Below are 17,393 nucleotides of genomic sequence, written 5' to 3' on the forward strand. Positions count from 1 at the left end.
ATAGCTTGTCCAGGGGGCAGAGGGGGGTTGGCTCCCTGCCACTGTATGCACTTCCAGGGAGGGGGAAATAGGGGAACACACGGTGCCCCTGCCTGCCTGGCAGCAGTGGGGAGCAGTGGTGCAAACTTGTGTCCCCTGCTGCAGCTGGGCAGGCAGGGGGTACCTTGCTATGGCGGCACCGCCGGCACAGGGCTCTCAGGGGGAGGGCAGCAGGGTGGGAAGTCCCAAGCCCTCAGCGGGCAGCCCACATCCACCCCTGCGCCCCTACAGGCTCCACTTGGCTCTGCTCCAGCCGTATGGTTGGGGGCGGGGGGAGGTTGACATGTGTCCCGCCTTTCAAAAGTGGTCACCGTAGAAGAGGGCTGTCGCATGTCCATCATCTTAGGCTCCCCCTGGCAAAAATAAAAGTCAGCAATATGGCCCTAGTAACTTTGGCATGTTAAAGCCCCCGTTAGTCAGTGATGGCCAAGGCTATATGGGATTTCAGGAGCAGTGATGGCAGCTATGTGGGATTTCGAGATACCAAGCTGCTGTGAGGAGAGGCAGTGATGGGGATGGCTAGAACAAATGCAGAGGCACAAGGTCTCCAGGCAGGTGGAGATAGCTTCTGCTGGGATGTGCCCTGAATCCTTTGGTGTTAGCCCCACCACCCGAGTCTGTTAAGCCCTCCACCAGAGCCCCTTTCTTCCATAGACATCTGGGCCAAGCATCCTAACTATGCAGGGAGCGCCTGGGTGAGTCCTGCTACTGTTTGGCTGCCACACCTGGCTGCTAGTTTAGGGGGTCCAAGTTCTGTGACAATGCAGGCAATGGCAATTATAGACCCTTCCAAGTTGGTTGCATCAAGGCATCTAGCCAGCTAAAACTCCTTTAATTTTTGGTTTGTGTTAAGAGGTGCATAGACCTGACAGAAAAGTCAGAGTTGCAAAAATCAAGTTGCTGAATGTGTGAAAAGTCCATTTCAGTGAGTTTCCTGTTGTGTGCAGCATTTTTCATGGTGCCCTATAGAGGAGTTGTGTGGCCTGGGTGACCTCCAGGTCAGTAGTATTGCCGTTCCCGTTTTGAACACCCTGCAGATGATAAAGGAGAGCAAGAGGACCAGCATATGGTACAGTGCATTACAGTAATTAACCTCAAAGTGATGAATGCTTGGGTCAGGATTTTGGCACCTGTCAGAGGAAGCAAAGCAACCTGGCAGTGGCTAGATGGTGGAGGGTTATATGGACCAGGGGACTTAAAATGTTAGCTGAGAGGAAACACTACATCAAAGCTGATGCCTAACTCTGAGACAATTAAGAGCTTGCCCCCATGTGAGGACTTTGCCATAACGTAGCAGCTGAGGCTGCAGTGCTGATGTCCAACCAAACAAGGACAGTACAAGGACCTAAGTCAGAGCTCAGTGTAATATCATTTCTGACTGTAGCAAGACCAAGTTTAGTACTGAGTTTTGATTAGAAGATGAGCAATGGCCAAGCGTACTGGCTGCAATCAATTCATTGGAAACATGGAACAGATCTGATTAGCTGCTAATGGCAGTAGACCAGGCTTCTTTTCTTTTTTCTTTTGCTGAATCAAATGTAATGACAACACGTCTTGAAACGGTGGAAGCCTTTAGCCACTCGCTTAGGCCTCTCCATGGGTGCCTGAAGCCTTTGCATACGTGATGATTGGGAACAGTGGGTCAAAACGGAGAAACTGGCGGTTAAAGCTAGTTTTGAGGCATATCCACCTTAGACAAGTTTGCAGCTGTACAAACACTCAGCTCCTCTGTTTATGGTCCTCTGGGCAAAGCTGGTTTTGACATTGATGTATGTGGGGTCCTAACACATGCACAGAGCTGTAACTTGGCTTCATCCAGATTTCCATGTGCCATTCACCCGTGCTTATTCTACACACCAAGGGCACTTGGTCTAGTTTCTTAGAGGGGTCTCTGTTGTGCACGTTGCATAAAGGACCTCCCTCCCTGGGAGCTGCAGCACAGCAGCATGTAAAACCCGATGTAAAATACTGCCGTAGAGCTATCACTGGCAGTGGATTATTGCTGAGGCCGGGTTTTGTGAAAGGAGAACGATAGCTCATGGCAGGCAAATGGAAATGAAAAACGAATGCTGGGGTTAAAGAACTGAAGCTCTTTGCAAGGACCCAGTTGCAACACACATAAGTAATCCCATTGATCAGCATTTGTTGATGAATTTGCAAAATTGGCATTTAGGCCTAAAAAGGCCAAATTCAAGCTGTGTTGTACTTCAGAAATCAGATAAAAAGAGACCTTTCTTAGATGAGCATGGGCACAGGTAGAAACGTGGAAAATTTAACTTGTTTCCACCTTCGTTAAATGAAAAAGATTCAAGGGCAGTTGGAGTTCTGGAAAGTTAAAAACCTTTTCACTTCCAGGGACTGAAGTTGAGTGAGTTCAGAACTAATGTTAACGAACACGGAGAATCCAAGCAGGATAAAAATAGATCTTTCTGAATATGAAGAATATATGAATATATAGAGGACTTGAGCTATGTGTCTACATTCAGACAGCTGTAGAAGGCCATGTTGCATTATGAAATCTACTGCCTACTGATCACAATCACTATTATTAGAAACAGGCCTAACTCTGATCCTTTCACTCATAAAAAGACAAGTTCATTTCTGAGAGGATTTTGCCTGAGTAAATAATGGAGGAGGAGGCACCAGGTAGATAATGCTTGTGTCAAAATAATAAGATTTGCTTAAAATAATTTTCTACCAGATGCACATTATTTTGATGATAGACAAGGATGTTTTCTAGCCAGAGCCGCAAATACTGGAGTTTTGAAATAACTAATGGTTCTTTGTGTCATGTCCCCCAGTGATATCGATAGATATCTCACATGACATGTTGCTAAAACAGGTGACATGAAACAGATACACCTAGTAATATTTTATATTACTTTGTTCCTGACATCATCCAAAGGAATGAAATAGCATTACTAAATTGCTCAGCCTCTTGAAACAAGTCTCTTGATTTTTTTTAAAGTTTTCTATAAATTTCTCAGGTGAATTTTCACTGAAGCAACAGGTTTCTTCGCTCCGCAGGAATGGATACTTGCTTGTCCACAGTCTGCTACAAGTCTGTTCTTTCAAGCAGGGAAACTGTAAATGATCTCAGTATGATCAGTGTGCCCAAGGGTATCAGGCATAAAATCTCTTTATTCCCTGTCCTATCCAGTCCACCTTGTTGCGGTTGTAAAACAGGATAGCATACATTTGAGACAGAAATAGTCTTGCGGGTATTTTTGGTGATGGTGTATCTCCTGACTCGAGATGTAATGAAACACAGATGCTGCATATGAGTTTTCTGAATATTTTATAATGTGGGTTCTTTCTGTTTGTGTGTGCTACTAACTAAACTATTTCATAACAGAAGACAAGAGCTTAAATGAATCCCCCAGCCATATTCAGTGTTTAGAACTGAAGTACTGAACTTCTAGGTTTTATTCCTGGATTTGCCAATAAATTATGATATGACCTTGGGCAAGTCATTCAGTGTGTTCTTCATATCTACTTATGTAGCCTGCTGCTAGGTTCTAAGCTAAAACCTCTACTAGAAATGCATTATGAATTATATTATTTTATTATGTTTTATTATTGTTTGGTTATTCTCTTAGACTGTAATAGAAATCTTAGGCAAAAACTATTGGACTTTTAAAATCCTGCTTGTGGACTGCAGTGCTTCCTTGAGACAAGTCAGCAGACACTTTGCCACAAATAACAGTATTTACTGTACTTTTTACAGGATCCGGCAGGGATATTTGAACTGGTGCAAGTTGTTGGAAACGGGACGTATGGACAAGTCTATAAGGTTTGACTCCTTTTTAATTTATAAGGTCTTTCTTGCCAAAACTGTTGCCCTTTAGCAAAAACATTTCAGATGTGGAAGGAGCTGTTAACAAGCTAGCTTGCTTTGTCTCGCTGCCTGTTTGTGCACAATTCTGATGTGTGACAGCTGGGAAATTCCCTGCATTGTCTTCCCATCTCGTTTTCATGTTCCCCTGCCTTTGTGGGTCAGCTCGCTGTGCTGGTTTTTGCACTGCTATTCTTCCTGCCGTGGGCTGCCTGTCTTGTGGTCATTTTTACTTTAAAACTATTTTCATAGCTTGCAAGCACAATCCAGATCCAGCAATAATAACATCAATCACTATTACTTTACTAATGCAGGCAGTGCCCTGTTTTTATGGAGCAGACAAAAAGGAATGGACTGACATAGCCATATTGTGCAGGACACTGGCACAAGGGACACTTCATTGTGGTGCTGCAGGGGAGCTGAAAAATGTCCTAGTTGTCCCTTATTATGTTGGCCACTGAGTCATCAGGCCCATCCCTTAATTCTGTCAATGGGGTATTTACCTACTATAACGTGGTGGGCATACTTGACCACATGCAATTCGCTTTGCAGTGGCAGTCAGTGGGCAGGTCGATACCATTCCCATGGTACTGCTGAAAGTACCGGGAGGAAACACATTCCCCTTCCTCCAACACCAATCTGGGAAACCTAGTAATATGAAACAGGTTTCAGAGAGGCAGTGAAGCCTCTTTGGCTCCTGCCTGATTGAGAACTGCGACCAAGAGCCCTAGGTTCAGCCTCCCTCTCCTGTCCTCATGTGGTCTGTGCACAGTGCAAGCAGGTAGGTGGGGGCAGGTTGGTTGGGGCACTCTCACAACCACTGTGAAAGTGGTACAGACGTGTCCAGGGATACAGAACTGATCTGAGAAGTGGATTTGGGGAAGCGATACAGGAAACAAACAGCAGTCTTTCAGTTGTAGGGCCTTCTGTAGGATCCATTTGAAAAGGGAAAGCAGACACAGTGATTGTAAGCTTGGATCGGGGTGTCACAAGAGTTGGACACCTATCTTGCTGGGATCCTTTGACCCTAGCTGACTTCCTGCCCCTGGGGCAGGGGCCTGGACTCGATCTTCCAGCCCTAACGTCTATGAAATCTATGTAGAGTTGTCCATCGAGGGCACCAGGTGGGAGAAAAGAGCAGCAGCAGTGGGAAGGGCTCCATGACCTTCCACCCTCTCCATCTTTTCCCCCCCAGGAATGAGCTCCTGAAGTCTTGCATAACACATTGGACACCGCTTATTGCCAGACCCTGCTGCTGCAATGACCTCTAATGCAGGAAGGCTTAGGGAAAGGTCTCATCCAGGGGGCAAAGGGTCAGGCTCTATCCCAGTAGCTGAGGCTTCCCAATTCCAGTCCCATCACAACCAGGTTTGATGGCACATGTGACTGCTCTGTGCATCCAATGGGGGACATTTCCACATTGAGCAGCATCAAGCTTAGTGAGAAATGGGGAAGGAAAGGTACAGAGTCACCCACAAATGAGTAGAAATTAGAACATAGATGTGTGCATGTGTAGATTCACAGAACTAGGAGGAAAAAGAATCACATGCAGGAAAGGAGGATGGACACCTGGGAGTCGGTGCTTTCTGCCAGTTCCTGATGGGGATTGGTGCTCTCACCACCTAATCCAGTATCGATGGAGTTTCTACTAGAGAGAAAAGCCTGGGAGATGCCCGCAATGTAGAGCATGTTTTACCCGAGAGGGTCTCTGTTGGAAACCTCGTTGTGAAATGCCTGTTAGTGGAAATGAGAACCATTTGGTTCTGTGCATCTGACACAGTGTGAAGTATTAGCACATTTCAGGTCCTGGTTTGAGTTTTTAAAGATGGATTGATGCTTTATGCAAAAAATCTATGAAACTTTAACTGGAGAGACTGTTTTACTGATGAATCTTATTGTTCTGCCTTTCTGTCCTTCATTTTTCTTTATTTTACAATAGGACCCTAGTCTTGTATCTTTCCATCTGCTTCAGTTATTAAATCACACTTGCTTGGCTTCCATAGCTGTGATGAGGATTATGGAGTCCAAAATAGAAATAAACATTTAGGGTCACCGAAAGCAATGGAGCTGCTTGGGTTTAACTGAGGACAGGATCTTGAAGCCTTCAAAAATTGCTGCTGAATAATTTTCCCTCGTAATTTGAACTAAACCTAGACATGACACGGGGAGCATTATTTCTATATCATCATCTTTCAGAAGATGTTGGGGTTGAATCAGCTGCTGCTTACTCGTGTTAATAGAAAAAAAGGTGGGAAAAATCTTATTTCAGCTTCTTTGTATAAAAAAAGAAAAAAAAATGGAGAGAGTTAGGTTCAGCTGAATGTTGAAGTGCAAAAGCATGTGAGAAATGTTGACAGTACTAATTAAGGGTAGTGCCGAAGGCAGTGGAGGCCAACTTTTTTGGCAGGCATGCCACTAGCTAAGCCCTGCACCCTCTCTAAGTATCATTCTGATCCCCTTCCGCTGCTTTCTGCTCCCTGCCCTATATGCCACTGTGTTGCTGGCCAATGCCTAGCCAGCCTCCTCTTGAAAACCTCCAGCAAAGATTACACCACTCTCCTGGGCAGCCTGTTCCACAGTGGAGACAGTCGAGCTAGCAGAGCTCAGACAGTAAGAGACTTCATCATAATCCAAAGGGGCAGATCCCAACATAATTGAGATTTGAACCTAGCCTGTAAATACTGAAAGAGCAAATTTTGGCACCTTATCGAACAGTTTGCTGAATTAGAAACCTAAGTTTGATTCACCCTATTTTCACCGCTATACCTTTGACTCTTGGTGCCATGTGCACATCACAGTGTTGTCTATGTTGAGATCAACAATCAGTGAATATTGGAATAATGGGAGGAGATCCATTTAATCAGGAAATGAAAGGCAAAAACATACAATTAAGTCATCTGATCGAGGAGCATAAATAACATCATGTGGTTAGGTGACCAGACATAAAGCTTGCATAGCAAATTCCAAATATTACGTAATTGGTCGAACATGCCAGATTGAGCAAATTTTCACACAACCAGAGCTCAACTTTGTTTGTAAATACTGTTTGAAAAAATCTGCATAATAAGCGTATGTGTATAATCCTAATCTATGGGCAAGAAAAGGGCTAAATTCATTAAACTAATATTTTGACTAGCTATAATGGAAATATTCCATTTAAAGTGACCATAAAAAGTGAAGGTCATGGTATTTACATTTTTCCCTCTGTTGTATAATTTATCCTTTGGGCTGTACTTTGCTGAGACTGGTGAGGAGATGCTGGAATCGGTTTTTAGTTTATGCCTAGTCAGAGCATAGACTTGCGATCATAAATATTTTGGACAGAAAGTAATTCCAGCTATCCTCATACTTAGTTATGGCATTAGCCGATGTTTTCATTCTTCAGGGACAGCCACGTATCCCATACGTACAAAAACAGACACAGATGCACATAAACAAGCCGTAACCGCCCAGGCTAAACAAAGCCTATCCAAAATTACTAATTAAAGTCTGTTGGCTGTAGAAGACCAGACCTGTTATGCTATTTTTCTTTTTTAAACAAGAATTACATAACTCTAAATATGTTTTCATCATTACATGGAAGAAACTAACTGATTTTCTGAAACAACTGTGGTGTAGATGCTTTGTAGGTGTAGATCAGGTTCAGTTCTCTGCCAGGTAACAAATGCCAGACTACCTGTTAACTGTCCTCATGAGAGTGCTGCAGCTGCCGAGGACTGTTATTATGTTAGAGTTTGAACAAGTGGCTACAGGCAGAAGCAACACATTTCCATACTTAGGAGGTGCTAAGGCAGCAATTCCCAACCTTTTCTTCAGCATGACCCCATTTATGACCCCATTTCCTGAGCATGGCCCCGCAATCCCCCCAGGTGCCCATCCCCATCCGTAGCCCCCTGACTCTGTCAGTGCCCCTCACCTCTCCCAGCCCTGCTGGTGCCCCTCACTGATGACCTGCAGCCCCCTGACCACCCCCAGCCCTGCCCAAGGGGGCCCCTAGCAGTCAGGGCTACAGGACCAGAGCCAGAGCCCATTGCCCCCTGCCCACCCCCAAGCAGTGCCCAAGCCCTGGCTGCTGAGAGTGTGGAGCCCAGCTCCCTCAGCTTGCCCCTCTCCCCACATGGCATAGCTGGAGTGGAGACCATGAGCAGGGAGGATGTGTGCTGCCTGCTGTGGGCTCAGGGCTCCCTGCCCTCCCCGCAAGGGCCTCCATGGCTCAGCAGGTGGGACCTGGAGCAGGACGGCTGGAAGCCCCATGCCGTCTGTGCTGCCGTGGTGAGGTGCCCCCAGCCCACCTGGCAGCAGCGGTGGCACTGAGTTGTGCCCCCCATTGCTACCAGGTGAGCAGGGTTGGCCTTGCCATGGTGGTGGACTGGCCAGCTTGGGGCTCCCAGCAGCAGCACTGAGTCTCCCTGCCCCACTGTGTTGTAGAGGCCGTAGGGGGAGGACAGCAGGGCAGAGAGCCCCGAGCCTGCAGCCAGCAGCCCACATCCATCCCTGCCACACACATAATCCCCACCCTCCGTGCCTCCCTCCCTGGGAATGCATGCAGCAGCGGGGAGCCAGCACCTCATAGCACCCTAAATGAGCCTCACCGGGGGGCCTCAATCTGCCTCGCCACCCCCAGACTTGTGTGGAGGGAGCTGTGGGAGCTGCTGTGCATACTGCCTGGCTGCCACATGCATACGTGGTGCCCCCTGCCTGATCACCCTCCCCAGCCCCAAGCAGCCCCTTGCAGGCTGTAATTCTGCCAGAGAAAATCTGTGATTGTGACCCCATTTTTTACTGTTGTGACCCCAAGGTTGGGAGCCACTTCATTAAGATGTAAGTGTTGGCAACCTCAAACATCCAGGAATCACACATCAAGTGATTTAGGTTTTAAAAAATCATGACAGCTCATAAAACATTAAATGTTTGGGTCTTAATAGTCTGCCTGTTGCTGAGGCATTTAGGTTGATGTAGTGAAGCTCCTGTTATCACTAGCTAGAGATGTTGTGTGGTTTCAAATGACTCCAGGAGCTGAGGGTTTAAGGAGGACAACCAAATAACATGAGACTTATGAGATGGTGGCAACAGTGACTTACCTATCTCTGCTACTTATAAACAGTTGCCTGATCTGCCGGCTGTTTATTTAATAAGAAAAAAAATCCAATTGGGTGTCCTCAACTGGACTTGCAGGAGACTTGCTGGTGTTTTTGCAAGATAACTGATCAGTAGAGGCTCCCAAGGGAAAGACTCTGTTGCACCAGAGTAAGTCTAGTCAGGGAGGAAGTGTCAGCACTCTGCTCCTTGATTTCAGTTCCTCCTAAATCTTCAGCCACATGACTGCAGGATCTGTTCCTGCACGCTTACGCATGTTTGAGCTTGGGATACTTTAGGTGGGAGCTGATGGAGGAATAGTTGCCCAGGGACATGGTGCAAAAGATTCAGAAAGTGCCACCGCTACCTATTACTGAGTAACGAGCAAGTGCCTCAAGGTGAAATTATGGGTATTGCACTGTGGGAGACAGTTATCTCACGGATGAGCTGTAAATCCAGGGTCCTGACATTTCCTGGGTATTGCATCTCAGTTCATCTTTGCAAAAGTATGCGGGAAGTAAACATCCAGGCCTGTCAAAGGTGTGTTGTTCTGTATCCTGGCAAAATTCCTACGTAGCCGATTTTTCTCTGCCTATCTGCGTCACTCTCGAGGGTCTCTACCATCTTCCTTGAGTTATTGTGTGGAGTTGTTAAATGCTGGATATGTTGCAGTCATGTGGGTCCCTCCATTTCAATATCTATATATCTGTTTGGTGTATATATACTGTAATAGCTAAAGTGGGGATTATTTGGCATAGAGCATGCCATTTATTACATTGATTATGATTTCAGGTCTTACTGCTGTTTTTATTGATGTCTGCGTCTGCAGCAGAAATCTTTGAATCTTTCAGCTCTCAGTCCTGCACTTTAGCGGCAACTACACTTCTCAGCCCATATGACTGAGTGAAAATGAGGTAACAGGCACTCTTGCCAGTCTGCCCCAAATCAAACTTAAAAGCCTGGTTTTACTCTAGAAGGTAGCAATGACATGGTGTATCGCCACATGTATTGCCTCTTCATGACCTTCCAGTTAAATGTGCTTGATTTTTGCAAGTACAAAGGCCTGCTTTTTCACAACAACTAATTCTGCAAGTTTACCTTGAGCTCTGCGTGCTTGTCTACGTGGCCTCCTAGTCTTGCCTGGGAGGGAGGCACACCCTGCTTGCTCACTCCCACTTTGTGCACACCAAATCCCCCAAATGAGGCAACACAGCTGCCTGGAAATGGCCCTGAGTGTGCGCCAGTGAGCATGGGCAGATTGCCACAGTGGCTCTGGGTGTGAGCTCGGAAGAGGACACGCATTGCCTCTTTTTTGGGAGTTGCCACACACACAGCGGGGGTGAGTAGAGGGTGTCCCACAGCGGTGCTCCCATGAGATATAGCCAGCCCCTAGGAATGAAGCTGTGGTCTTTCTATTCCACATGTCACCATTGATGCAGATTCTGCCAGCCACGCTAAGCCATCACCAAAATTTGTGTGGCCTTATTTTTTTTAAGTTATGTCTCGTATGACACCTTTATTAAGGACCTTTTGACTTTGGAATTCATTGTCCTCGTCCAAGTGGTTGACCGCCTTTTTTGAGCAGGCATTTCTGGGGAGCTGAAGGGCTGGGAAGTGGGTTCCCCCTGGGAATCTTAGAGATCGGGTTTTCTGAATAGATCCTTGCAGGCTAGGAGTAAATTGCATGGGAGATTTGCCACTGGTTTGCATTATGTGTGGGCAAGCCCAGTAAGAATAGTGCACTTAATGGATTGCAAGAACACCGAGAGCTTAGAAAAAGTATTTTATTCTAAACGAATAAAGAAGTTTATTCAGGATAACTAATCAATGCCGAGCAATCGATGGATGGAATTCAGCTTGGTCTCCTGGCCTAGTTGGCTGTGAAGAGCTATCAGGATTAAGAGGCCAGCAAAGTCATTTTTATCTCTGCAGTAATCAAATACGACTCTGAATACATAGAGGGAGTTCGTCTGAGTGTGGAAGGACTATTTTTACACAGCTGCTTTTAGGAGTTAAACGACACTTTGGTGGTGACGTGAGTTATGAGCTACTCAGAGCGCCGTATGGTAGCATGGATATACCGAAACATAAATATGCCTTTTCAGGTTATCTTAAACAATTTGCAAGCCTATTAAATTCTGTATAATTCATTTAGTTAACCGGCTGGATGAAATAATTGAGACCAAGCAAAAATAACCACAGTTAATTTGTCAAGGAACCACATGCAAAGAATCGCGCAGCCTTGCTGAATGATGAAGTGTGAAAGCCTATGGACTGTGCTGAAAGCCTTAATTGATAGTAGTACCTCAGGCAGTTACTTGAAGGATCCTTTTAAGAAATACTACAGTTTTGTTCAGTGCACAGGACAACAAGAACATGGCACAATAACTGGGCTGAAATCTTCAAACACCTCCTTTTGAGAGCCGGACAGAGGCCACCTTCCTCTGAGAAACTGTTCTTTATCAGTAACGAACTGCAGCATCAGAGTCCCAGGACATATCATAAATGCAGTCATTTAAAAAAGCATGTGATCAGCACAGTGCAGTTTAATATCAGCACTCCCCATTAAGGTTTCCAGGTCAATTGTAATCTTCAGGTTTCTTGGGCAGTGACAAGGCAAATACAAAAGGCAAAATGTTGAAATGTTCCATCAAATCCCATGAGCAGTTGGTAGAAACAATATTCCATATATTCATTTTCTGTGTAAAGGCTTGGGTTGATGTGAGTTCCTTTGGCATGGTCAGCTGCCTTGCATTTACTAGTATTTTACGTAGTCGACTGGTGCACATTAACTGTACTTTTGTTCTCTGCTAGATGGAAACATAAAGGATGAAGTATGTATCATTGACCCTATAGTGCTAACAGGTAATGGAGATTATTCTTTAACTCCAGTGGTATGAATCTGTGTGTTAGAAACAGGAGGGTTAGGGTTAAATCTTTGCAATGGTCGTGAGGTTGGAAAGACTATTGCAGGCAGTAGCAGGACAGCCATAAAGTCCTAGTGTAGATGGCCGCCGGCTTGCTGCAATATCATTAGCCACATTCTTGAGAATCCGTAGTGCAATGTTGGAAAGATTCTGGTGGTGCATTATGGCCTGAGCACGTACATACATGCACCACCCACCCCATGGGTACGCAACATGTACTGCTGGGTGTGTTCTCTTCCTGCTGCCCCAGGTTCTGCCTGAGGTTCTTGCCTCATGGATGCATGCATGCTCCTTGTGACACATCCGCCACTTCACTCCCTTGATTTTCATTGTACTTTGGGCACAACAAGGGTGATATGAACAGTGACGTGCCACTGCACTATACACCTGTCACTGGGACTTTTGAAGTTGAGCATTTGTTACTCCACTCATCCCACAGTGATTAATTCACAGATCCTAGTGTATCATTCCATTGAAAGCAAGATTTCCAGAAGGCCACACCTCCCTCCTGGTGTGCGCACTTTGTACCTGACATTGTGTTACAAGCGTAACCCAGACCTCTTGCACCTTGAACTAACTGCAAAACCAGATAAGTTATTTAAGGGCAGTAGTACTCTGATGTGTACTTTCTAACTGAAGCGTAGTGTTGCCAACGTTCAAGTTTATTAAATATTGTCCTGTTTGATAGTTTATTTTCCCCCTTAAATCTCCAGCTGCTGGATTCCTGTGATTATATAAAAATTATATTTGATCTAAAATAATGTGCACTTCTAATCCATATGGCCAAAATGCATGAGCACTAGAGGCTTAAAGTTCAGAAGCCAAGTAGAGAGAACCTTAAATTTTGTTATTTTTAAGCAAATGTCATAGTATTTAAGGCATCTTTCTCGTGATTTATGAGAGTATGGTTTAGTAATGCTGGATACCCCTTGGTGATCCTTATGACTTCCCATGTCTGTGGTGGGAAATGTAAAAAAGGCTAGGACACATGTATTGTGGATGGAGAATATTGTGTATTGTGGGTGGAGAATACAGAAGATGTCCTACAAGAATAGATACATTATGCTCACATGTCAGCCGAGTCTACCAGTATCCTGCCCACTGACTTTTAATGCCAAGATAAAGCAGAAAGAGTTTGGCAAACAGCAAAACCAGAAATGTCCAGTTGTCCAAAACTACGTCCAGATGCAGTGTTTTTCATATGTTGACTCTGGGAGATTTTTTTTTCTTTTCTCGCCTCATCTCCTCAGTGACATGGCAATGTCAAATTGTATTCAGCACATTAACTGAAAATAGTGGAGCCTACATGGGAAATTAATTAGCTAGTCATAATGTGTGAGTTATAGTTAGTAAATATTTAAGAGGTATTCAATTAAGATTCTTAAGTAAAGGCCTAGCTTATCAAAAATAGAATAGTTTGGATGTACATACAATCTCAGTGGTAGAGCACTTCTAATACAATAACGTTACTTTCACTAAACAGAGCAAGAGCATGTCATTAGACATGCCATAATAGCCATTAGAGGATAGTAAAATCCTCCCAAATAGTATAACACATTTGCAGCTTGCAGCTTCTATATGTACTGGACCTGATTCTCCAGTATTTTGCATCAGGTCTCTGTTGCAAGCATAACTCATTTATACCTGTGGGTGAGAGAGTGTAAGATGCTGTCACTGAACTGCGGGGGCATTTTTCACCCAATTTGCACAAGCTACAAGGCACTGGGAAATCAGGCCTATTATTTTAAAGTAGAGAAACAGGACAAAAATATATTGACCCCATGTTGAACTTTAAGTAAAAGAGCTGGGTAATTACCTTAAAGCAGGGCTTGATCTTGAAAAGTGTGAGTGCTCAGATGATTGAAAACAATAGAGCTACGTAAGTGCTTAAAGTTAAGCATGTGCTTAAGTGCTTTGCTGGGTAGTGCCCAGGGTGATCAGCACCTTGAAGGACTAAGTGTTGTTACTGATGTTAGATATTTCAGGATCAACTCATCATTTGGATTAAGCTGATGAGAACTGTGTAAGTACTCTCTGCCTCTTAAAATCAGGTCATGCACAATCAAAAGAGAACTCGAAGAAACGTCCACTTTGTTCATGAGTTACCAGAATGAAACAGTGATTTTGACATGATATTTTATCATTTTAAGGAGACTGAATTGTAGAGTGTTGTAGCCACAAGTGAGGAGAAAGCATTCATCACTTTAACTTTAGCAGCTTGAGCTTATTATGACTTAAGTTAGGATTCCTTAGCTCCGCGCAGCCCCACATCACCTTAACTCCATTTCTCTAAATCTCTGACAAATTGTTCCACACGCACGTTCATTCCATTTCATCACTATTCATCTGAAGGGTTCTTAAAAATTTACTCTTTTCGCATCTCTTTAATACCTTGGGGTGATAGCTAATGGCACATCATAAAAATAATTAATCAGCCGGTTTCCTGAAAACGTTAGTAACACGTTGATCTCTTTGTATTATCACATGTATTTCATGGACAGTTCTGTGTATGCTGTTGTCAACTTAACAGCCTCATGAATCAAATCACAATATTACCAGGAGCAGGATTTTGCTGCCATGTCCTCTTCTGTGGTCCATGTAAGATGTCATCTCTATGTAATACCCAGCCATAAATATTATTCCTAGCCAAGTTATATGCACAAGGAGGCTGCCATCTTTGCAAAAGAATTAGTTGCAATAATAGTTACCAGTCTGCTTGTGCAGTTTCGCTGCTCAGTGGGTTTTCTGAATAGCCACATGGACCTAGACCCTTGGGTGAGCTCTGGATGTGTAGAAAAGTTCCAAGCAGGGAAGGTGCCGAAAGGATCTCACAAGACTTTGAAATATGGTTGTATCTCAAAGAATGAGTTTGTCTAAATGCCAGTTTGAGTTTCCATATTTATTGTCTCTTAGGGATTCTACAGTAATTGTGCATTTTGTTAGCCACCATCTTGGCTAACCCTGATCAACTCCGGAGCTAAAATGACAGATCACTCCAGCTTGAGCTCAGGAGATGGGATTTCTGCATGGGCACGAAAACAGACTCGTGGTCTTTGTGGAACGCAGTAATGCCAACTCTCATGAAAAAATTACAAGACTTCTGATTTCCAAGTCAAATGAACTCCGACTCATGATCTCCTGATAGAGAGATCAGATCTCGGGAGTTCTTCTTCTCGTGCATGTAGAGAGTGCCAAGCTGGTAAGTTTGTGGAGGAAGAGGCATTGGTGATGTGGGGGAGGGGGGACATGTGTCCCCCCCCAACAACAAGTGCTTTGGCAAAACAGAGGGTAGGGGGAAACAGAGAGCGTTAGTGGCCCCCCCCCAATATTGGCCCTGCCAGCAACATTTCCGCCACCGCCATGCTGCGGGAGAGCCAATTTCAGGGGGGACACTAGCACTCTCCATGCCCCCCTACCAGTTGGAGGCCCCCCCCAGTTGTGTCCCACTGGTGCCCCCCCGACTCAGGAGGCACCGGTCACCCATGGGGAGAGAGAAGGGGCGGGAGGAGCAGATCAAGGCCCCTATAGTGAGGAAGGGAGTGGAGCAGGGGCTGGGGTGAACAGGGCCCGGGCACAGGGGAGGCATGGGGGGCACATGCCACTGGATTTGTGTGTGGGGCAGAGGCAGGCTGCCCGCTGTGGGCTGGGGTTCTTCGCCCTGCTGCCTTTGCCCCAGGAACTGCATGCACACACTTCAAAAATAGCATCTCCCGATTGACAGTCCAAATCTCTTGATTTTTAAGTTTGTCTCATGATTTTTGACATGGTGGGGTTGGCCATACTGGGAATGGTCACAGGAGGGGAATGTGTAACCTATGGAGGAGTCAAGTACACACAGTGAGCACGGAAAAAAAGAGGTTCTCTCTAACTCTTGGCCTTGCACACTCAACCTGAGATTGCAGAGTCAAACTGAGGTTTCTCAGTTGTCTGCACTATCACAACCCAAAAGGTTTTGCAGATTCAAGTTGTAGTTATGCCCCTGTGGACACCTGAGCAGTCTTGTAGGCTTTGATGGAGGTACCTAGGCAGAAACAGAAGGCACTCTAGGAAATGAGTCTGATGAAGGGGTTGAAAAATGAATCTACAGCTTAATCAACCTGAGGAGAGATGTCTTTTGCCCAGAGTTAGCCTAAGTTATCTATGCTTGAGGTAATTCCTGTGGGGTCAGCCTGGCTCGAGTGAGAGCAGACATCCTTGAAAAGCCCAAAGTGACCGTGTTACTACCTAATGAGACAGGCTCACTCTAGCTGTAGCTTCAATCCCTGCTAGACGTAAAAGTGGCACCATGCCACATGCAAGTCCAGGTGTTGCACACGTGGATGAAAATCAAGCTAGGGACAAAACTTGAGTTATGACTCAAGTTATTCAGCAGTGAAGAATGCTGGATAAACAGCAGTCACCATGGGGTTTTGCTAAGGTCCGGTAGGGCCTGGTTTTCTGCTGCCCTCCACCCTTTGTGGTCACATGCATCATTACACGGAGAATACAGAGCTCTTCTAAATCAGCGCATTTTCATTTTCCATGCATCTTGCCTGGGCCTTGGAGCAGAAAGGGAGGAGGAAGGATTGATTTCTGACATCCCCTATGTATCCACACACTGTCTGCCACATTGTGAGGCCCTGCATTATTCCTGAGCCAAAAGTGCTCGCCAACCAACAGGCCATGCAGCGCGTGGGCATGGGTAGAAGAGGTTTGGAAAAGAGCAGCAGCTGGCCATTGAATTGGTCATGGCAATGCAGCGCGTATCACTCAGCAAGATTTTTGTGCCCAGTCTGAAGACACTGCTGCAGCCCGGAGACTGTGTCCCAACAGCTTATGCTCCACTGCCTCCCGCTGCATTGCTTAGACACCCCCAAGTCCCAGTCCAGCCAGAAGGAAGGGCTCAGTCTAGCTCAACCTCAGTCAGACAGGCCTGCTTTGCAGCACATTGGTAGCAGGAACTGTCAAATCTGAAAAAAGCTTCTGCACCCTCCTTCGGGCTGTGGCTGCTTTGCCAAGTCTCAGGTGAGACTGGCAGAGCAGCCATTCATTCTTCTTGTCCGTGGCATTTACAAGGAAACAGAGGTTAAAGGCCAGTTTTCACTTTCAGCCCCGCATTAAACACCTCAATCAATCAATAGCTGGAGCAGCAGGGCAGCCCCGTGTCCAGATGGAATGACATTTCCAGGAAACGGCAATGTCCAGCAAGTGATAAAATTGGGCCCATCCCATCAGAGTACTTGCCCCATTCTCAGGCTGCTGGCCAGAAGTCACTTCCCTGCCTGCATATAACCCAGAAGGCAGATCCTGGGAAGACGGGTAAAGAAGAAATGTTTTTTCGGCTGCATTTTGTAGTTTTTAATCCCTCTTTTGTAATCTGCCAATGCTACAGGATTCTAAATGGGATTTTTAAAAATAATTATTTTGTTGGCAGAAACTCATTAAAGTCATTTTTCCTTTTGGGGGGTGAGAGATTTTGTGTTTTTGTGTTGGTGGTTTTATTTTGGGATTTTTTGCTTGGTTTTTTTTTTTTTTTT

At 45.3% G+C, this 17,393-nt stretch overlaps 1 protein-coding gene across 3 annotated transcripts in view; it reads left to right on the top strand.

The window, feature by feature from the left end:
* The window catches only part of NRK (Nik related kinase), a 151,919-nt gene that overhangs the window by 12,863 nt on the left and 121,663 nt on the right, over positions 1–17,393 (top strand). For 2 of the 3 annotated variants that reach the window (XM_019521628.1, XM_019521627.1), the window contains exon 1: positions 3,773–3,832. The gene's annotated coding sequence lies outside the window, so the exon portion shown is untranslated. Of the gene's footprint in view, positions 1–3,766; positions 3,833–17,393 lie in introns of those variants that run through there. The other variant, XM_019521629.1, reaches the window with a different exon arrangement.

The sequence above is a fragment of the Gavialis gangeticus genome, unplaced genomic scaffold (assembly GCF_001723915.1).
Source record: "Gavialis gangeticus isolate Ggan-Ray unplaced genomic scaffold, GavGan_comp1, whole genome shotgun sequence".
In the NCBI taxonomy this organism is placed as follows: domain Eukaryota; kingdom Metazoa; phylum Chordata; order Crocodylia; family Gavialidae; genus Gavialis; species Gavialis gangeticus.